We start from the raw sequence: 7,934 nt of genomic DNA on the forward strand, positions 1-7,934 counted from the left end.
CGACCTAGACCGATCACTTCCTGACCCGGCTGCACAGCTCTTATCTCGAACTTTTCTCTGCTCTCATCCTTGAGACTCACTTTGCTTGTCTCCTTTCTTGGATTCCCTGTGTAAACGAAAAATAAAATCCTAAGCCCTCTACCAACTGTTTTTTGTTTTGTTTTGTATTTGAGACAGGGTCTTGCTCTGTTGCCCAGGCTGGAGTGCAGTGGCACTATCTTGGTTGACTGCAGCCTCTGCTTCCTGGATTCAAGTGATCCTCCCACCTCAGCCTCCTGAGTAGCTAGGACCACAGACATGCACCACCATGCCGGTTATTTTTAAATTTTTAGTAGAGACAGGGTGTCACCATGTTGCCCAGGCTGGTCTCAAACTCCTGGGCTATGCTATTTGCTCACCTCTGCCTTCTGAAGTGCTGGGATTGGCTGGGCACGATGGCTTCACGCCTGTAATTTCAGCACTTTGGGAGGCCGAGGAGGGCGGATCACTTGAGGTCAGGAGTTCATGACCAACCTGACCAACATGGTGAAGCCCTGTCTCTACTAAAAATACAAAAATACAAAAAAAAAAAAAAAAAAAAAATTAGCCGGGCATGGTGGTGCACGCCTGTAGTCCCAGCTACTTGGGAGGCTGAGGCAGGAGAATTGCTTGAACCCAGGAGGTGGAGGTTGCAGTGAGCTGAGATCGTGACACTGCACTCCAGCCTGGGGAACAGAGCAAGAATCCGTCTCAAAAAAAAAAAAAAAAAAAAAAAAGCCAGACGCGGTGGCTCATGCCTGCAATCCCAGCACTTTGGGAAGCCAAGGCAGGCGGGTCGTGAGGTCATAAGATCGAGACCAGCCTGTCCAACATGGTGAAACCCCGTCTCTACTAAAAATACAAAAATTAGCTGGGTGTGGTGGTGGGCACCTGTAATCCCAGCTACTCGGGAGGCTGAGCCAGGAGAATGGCTTGAACCCAGGAATCTGAGGTTACAGTGAGCCAAGATCATGCCACTGTACGCCAGCCTGGTGACAGAGGAAGACTCTGTCTCAAAAAAAAAAAAAAAGAAAAGAAACCAGCCAGGCACAGTGGCTCACGCCTGTAATCCCAACACTTTGTGAGGCCAAGGTGGGAGGATCACCTGTGGCCAGGAGTTGGAGACCAGCCTTGCCAACAGGGCGAAACCCCATCTCTACTAAAAATACAAAAATTAGCCGGGCTTGGTGGTGCTCGCCTGTAGTCCCAGCTACTTGGGAGGCTGAGGTGGGAGAATTGCTTGAACCGAGGAGGCAGAGGTTGCAGTGAGCCAAGATCTGGCCACTGCACTCCAGCCTGGGTGACAGAGTGAGACTCCGTCTCAAAAACAAAAAAAAAAAAGAAAAGAAAAAGAAAAAACAAAAGTGCTGGGATGTGAGCCACCACACCCAGCCAGCCCTCCACCAACTGAACAGATTCCCTTTTGACCAAGGGGACCCCAGAGAAATTTTTAAAACTGAGTTTCCGGCCAGGTGGATCCATCTAAAACCTATAAGCCCCCACTTCAAGATATCCCACCTTTTTAGGCCAAACCAACGTATACTTTCTATGTATGTATTTATGTCTTTGCTTATAACTCCTGCCTTTCTAAAGTGTACAAAACCAAACTGTAAACCGACCACTTCAGAACCACTTACTGAAGGCTTCTCGGATGTGTGTTTTCCTGGGGCCCACAGTCATTCATATTGGCTCAAAGTAAACCTCTTGAAAGTATTTTGTGAAGCTGGGCATGGTGGCTCATGCCTGTAATCCCAGCCCTCTGGGAGGCTGAGGTGATTGGACCACTTGAGCCCAGGATTTAGAGACCATCCTGGGCAACATGTTGAAATCCCATCTCTACAAAATATACAAAACTTAGCTGGGTGTGGTGGCACGTGCCTATGGTTCCAGCTACTCTGGGGGCTGCGGTGGGAGGATCGTTTGAGCCTGGGAAACGGAGGCTGCAGTGAGTTGAGATCGCACCACTGCACTCTAACCTGGGCAACAGAATGAAGCCCTCTTTAAAAAAAAGAAGAGCCCGGGCGCGGTGGCTCACGCCTGTAATCCCAGCAGTTTGGGAGGCCGAGGCGGGCGGATCAGGAGGTCAGGAGTTCGAGACCAGCCTGAGGAACGTGGTGAAACCCCGTCTCTTACTAAAAACACAAAAATTAGCTGGGCATGGTGGCACACGCCTATAATCCCAGCTACTCAGGAGGCTGAGGCAGGAGAATCACTTGAATCCAGGAGGCAGAGGCTGCAGTGAGCCAAGATTGCGCTATTGCACTCCAGTCTGGGCAACGAGAGCAAAACTCTGTCTCCAAAAAAAAAAAATAAGGAAAGAATGTCTCACTCAGAGTTTGGCTTTTCTGTTAACAGCTGTTTCTTGGAATCTGCGTCCTCCTCCTTCTGGCTTTACTCCTTTACTTTGCTGAGGTAAGACCCCTAGTAACTTCCTGGGGAGGGCCCATGTCTGGACAGTTGCTTATTCTACTGGAAGGTTCCCCAGAGCCCCTGCTTTCTCTTTCTCTCTGTGTCCTGCCTGAGAAGCACAGAGCCTGGCCCACTGCATGCTTTCCCTGCAGGCTTGAAGCCCGGCCAGGACCTTGAGTATTCTCAGTTACTGATGAATTAGGTTGTTGTCTGAAACACTGAAAGATCAAACATGTTGCTAAATATGTGGAAACGAGAGTCACATTTATTAAATCCTCCTGTAAAACTCTCCACTCTAGCCCCTGGGTGCAGGCATTCCTAGGTGGAACCTCTCCATCTCTTGCTGTCAGCCCGAGGATGTGCTGCCTCCCTCTGTACATAAATTCCCCGAACAAATGCTTTGGGCCGATCACCCTGGCATTTAGTGCTTCTTTCCTTTGGGACCAACCAGCCCCACCTCAGGATGGTTTGAGGCAGTCCCTTGTTGGAACTTGCCTGCTACCACTTTTGGGGTGATTCTAGCTGTGGGCTGGAGGGATGAAACAGCAGAGTCGGCAGGATTCCAAAGAAATGGGCTGAGGGAACCAGAAGCAATGGGGAGACCCCCGGATGGCCACAAGATCCCTGCAGCCTGCTTACTTCATGCTGTCTCCTTGTACAGCAGCCTTAGGATTAAAACCCTCTTTCTGCTGCAACCCGTGGTGTTGGCGCAGTGACATTCATGCATCAGGAAATGGGCCCGCTATGGCCACAACAGCAGAGAGATGACTCTCCAAAGAGTTTCTCCAGGAATGACGGGGAATTGCAGTTTGGGATATGCGTGCTATGGCAGACCACAGGCACATCCAGAGAGGCTGGGACAGGAGAAGCTTCTAAAAAACAGAAAGGAGAAGCCCACCTAAGCTGCTTTGAAGCAAAGAGCATAGGTGACGGGGACTTTGTGTTAGTCCATTCTCACGGTCTTACGAAGAACTGCCTGAGACTGGGTAATTTATAAAGGAAAGAGGTTTACCTGACCCACAGTTCCACGTGGCTCAAGAAACTTAACAATCACGGCAGAAAGGGAAGTAAACACGTCCTTCACCTGGCTGCAGGAGAGAGACGTGCTGAGCAAAGGGGAAAAAGCTCCTTATAAAACTACCAGATGTCCTGAGAACTCACTGTCACGCGAACAGCATGCGGGTAACTGGCCCCATGATTCAATTACCTCCCACCAGGTCCCTCCCACAACACGTGGGGATTGTGGGAACTGCAAGCGGAGATTTGGGTGGGGACACAGGCGGAGATTTGGGTGGGGACACAGCCAAACTGTATCAGGCTTGTTGCAGGAGTTGGCATTCATCTGGAGGTGAAGACGGCCCTTGTCAGGCAAGTGTCCTCGTGCAGGCAGCTTAGCGGCAGTACTGTGGTTTTGAGAAATTCCGTAGTTTCTTTCCTGGCACACCTGGGAGAGCCCGTCCTTCGTGGCCTCCTGGCTCCATTTTTCAGGGTTTGACATAAGTGACTCCATTTTGGTACTGGCCACTTTTGCACTGGATATCCACAGATAATGTCTTCCAGGCTGAGGTCTGTCATTCCCACAGGTGCAAGGCTGAGCTAACTGCCGCGTGTGTGGCCTTAGGCCCCTCAGCAGCCAGGACAATATGTTTTTTCTTTTTTCTTTTCTTTTTTTTTTTTTGAGACAGAGTTTCCTTCTTGTTGCCCAGGTGGGATTGCAGTAGCGCAATCTTGTCTCACTACAACCTCCACCTCCTGGGTTCAAGTGATTCTCCCACCTCAGCCTCCCGAGTAGTTGGGACTACAGGCGTGCGTCACCACAACCAGCTAATTTTTGGATTTACTATTAATACAGATGGGGTTTCACCATGTTGGCCAGGCTGGTCTTGAACTCCTGACCTCAAGTGATCCACCTGCCTCGGCCTCCCTAAGTGCTGAGATTACAGACGTGAGCCACCGCACCTGGCTGGTACCTTTTTTTTTTTTTTTTTGAGACAGAGTCTCACTCTGTTGCCCAGGCTGGAGTGCAGTGGCACTATCTTGGCTCACTGCAACCTCCGCCTCCCAGGTTCAAGTGATTCTTCTGCCTCAGCCTCCAGAGTAACTGGGACTACAGACGCGTGCCAGCACGCCTGGCTAATTTTTGTGTTTTTGCAGTAGAGATGGGGTTTCACCATGTTGGCCAGGCTGGTCTTGAACTCCTGACCTCAAGTGATACACCCGCCTTGGCCTCCAATAGTGCTGGGATTACAGGCGTGAGCCACTGCGTCCGGCCGGTACCTACTTTTTTTTTTTTTTTTTTTGAGACAGAGTCTCGCTCTGTCACCCAGGCTGGAGTGCAGTGGCACGATCTCGGCTCACTGTAAGCTCCGCCTCCTGGGTTCATGCCATTCTCCTGCCTCAGCCTCCTGAGTAGCTGGGACTACAGGCGCCCACCACCACGCCCAGCTAATTTTTTTGTGTATTTTTTGTAGAGACGGGGTTTCACCATGTTAGCCAGGCTGGTCTTGATCTCCTGACCTCATGATTTGCCCGCCTCGGCCTCCCAAAGTCTTGGGATTACAGGCGTGAGCCACCGTGCCCGGCCGCAGTTACCTACTTTTATAACATATTTGTGGACCAGATTTGGCCCCTGAATGAAAATCAAATGATTAAGGAAATCAATGACTATTTTCAGCAATATGGTTAAGTCAGATCACCTGCAAGATCTTCTCAATGAAACAATAAAAGATCTGTATAATGTGTTTTATTGGTATTATTATTATTATTTTTGAGACAGGGTCTCACTCTGTTGCCCAGGTTGGAGTACAGAGGTGCAATCATGGCTCACTGCAACCTTGACCTCCCGGGCTCAAGTGATTCTCCTTCCTCAGCTTCCTGAGTAGCTGGGATTACAGGCTCGTGCCACCACATCCAGCTAATTTTTTTTTTGGTACATTTTGTAGAGACAGGGGTCTCACTGTGCTGCCCAGACTAGTCTCCAACTCCTGACATCAAGCAATCTGCCTGCCTCAGCCTCCCAAAGTGCAGGAATTACAGGCATGAGCTGCCGCGCCCGGCCTATTTTTAAATTATTTTTTAGAGATGGGGATCTTGCTCTGTTCCCCAGGCTGGAGTGCAGGGGTGCAATCATAGCTCACTGCAGCCTCAAACTCCTAGGCTCAAGGGGTCCTCCCGCCTCAGCCTCCCAAGTAGTTGGGACTACGGGTGTGAGCCACTGTGCCTGGCAAACAATCTGTATAAAATATGGAAAGCACGGGAGGCTGAGGCAGGAGAATGACTTGAACCCGGAAGGCAGAGTTTGCAGTGAGCCAAGATTGCACCACTGCACTCCAGCCTGGGTGACAGAGCAAGACTCCATCTAAAAAAAAAAAAAAAATATATATATATATAGTTATATATATTATACATACATTATATATAATACATATTATATATATACATAATATATAGTATATATATTATATATATATATGGAAAGCATTGTTTAAAATCCATGGCTGAGCTGACACACAGTAAGGAAGGGAAGAGCGGCCTTGAAACAGAAAACCTGGAGCACAGGAAGAGGAGGCCCGAGGGGAGTGCACGTCAGGCTTGGACTCATGGAGGGATCCGTATTCTCTCCCATCTCTCCACCTGGCAGGGCATCGACATTTTTGACTAACTGTGTGACCCGTGAGTGAATTCTGCATGTTGATGCATTCAGCATGCATTGTGGCTGTGCTTTGCAGAGGTGCCGGGGACAGAGCAAGACTGCTGCCTGCCACAGGGAGCAGAGATGGGAAGCGATGCCAGCCACACGTGCTCAGGAAGGCCCAGGAGGCACTGGTGTGGACAGAGACAGAGACTCAGCTCTGCTTACGAAGGAAATCAAGGCCGGGCGCGGTGGCTCACGCCTGTAATCCCAGCACTTTGGGAGGCTGAGGTGGGCGGATCATCTGAGGTCAGGAGTTCAAGACCAGCCTGGCTAACATGGTGAAACCCCGTCTCTACTACAAATACAAAATTAGCCAGGCGTGGTGGCAGGCACCTGTAATCCCAGCTACTTGGGAGGCTGAGGCAGGAGAATCACTTGAATCCAGGAGGCGGAGGCTGTAGTGAGCCGAGATCACGCCATTGCACTCCAGTCTAGGCAACAGAGTGAGACTCTCAAAAAAAAAAAAAAAAAAAGGAAATCAACAACATCATGACAGTTAGTGTAACTTTGCACCAAAGGAGAAGGGGAAGTCCCAGAACTTTCTTCCGGCTTCACAAAGAAGTCGCACACAGGCCTTTCAGGAGAGAGGCCACACTGGAAATGTTCAGGACAGGACACTGCCAGCGGCAGAGACCTCTCCGAGTGCCAGAGTTAGCACGTGGCAGGTCCCACCTCAGAAGTCCAGCTGTGTAGAAAGCTCCTTTCAGCAAAGGACAGGCCCAAGCATAGTTTAACAACATCAGAAAAGACAGCAAGACGGGCTCCTCCGAATTCTCTGCTCCAGGTGGAGGGGGACCCTGTGAGTGCGCTTGGTGACCCCTGTGGAGATGCGGACAGCAGGGGCCACTCACTGTCCTCCAGCAGCTGGTCACTAAGTAGGCTGGAGGCTGGAAGTTCCTGTTAACCTTCTAGAAAGGCAGGCCTCCCTGAACTGGCAGGTTCCTGAAAAGAAAATAATGTTTTAAGAAAAAGAAAAAAAATAGACAGGCCTGCAGAGCTTAAGCACACCGAAGATTAGGGAACAGGTGGAGTAGAGCTTTTCCAAAGGAGAACAGGATATGGTACCTGCGGTGGAAAAGAGGACATAATGACACGTGCAGCGGGAACGGGAGCACCACGGACATTCTGACGCCGTGGTGGAGCCCGCTGGAGCAGCCAGCGGGCAGGGGCCAGGCTGACCCCACGCCTGACCAGCCCAGCCCACGCCTGACCAGCCCGCCCCACGCCTGACCAGCCCGCCCCACGCCTGACCAGCCCGCCCCACGCCTGACCAGCCCGTCCCACGCCTGACCAGCCCGTCCCACGCCTGACCAGCCCGCCCCACGCCTGACCAGCCCGCCCCACGCCTGACCAGCCGGCCCCAGGCCTGACCAGCCGGCCCCAGGCCTGACCAGCCCAGCCCACGCCTGACCAGCCCAGCCCAGCCCACACCTGACCAGCCCAGCCCAGCCCACACCTGACCAGCCCAGCCCACCGCACACCTGACCAGCCCAGCCCACACGTGACCAGCCCAGCCCACACCTGACCAGCCGACCCACACCTGACCAGCCTAGCCCAGCCCACACCTGACCAGCTGACCCCACACCTGACCAGCCCAGCCCACACCTGACCAGCCCACTCCACACCTGACCAGACAACCCCTCACCTCACCACCCCACTCCACACCTGACCAGCCCAACCTACACCTGACCAGCCCAGCCCACGCCTGACCAGCCCAGCCCACATCTGACCAGCCCAGCCCACACCTGACCAGCCCAGCCCACACCTGACCAGCCGACCCCTCATCTGACCAGCCGACCCCTCACCTGACCAG

Source organism: Pan troglodytes, chromosome 1 (assembly GCF_028858775.2).
Source record: "Pan troglodytes isolate AG18354 chromosome 1, NHGRI_mPanTro3-v2.0_pri, whole genome shotgun sequence".
Taxonomy (NCBI): Eukaryota; Metazoa; Chordata; class Mammalia; order Primates; family Hominidae; genus Pan; species Pan troglodytes.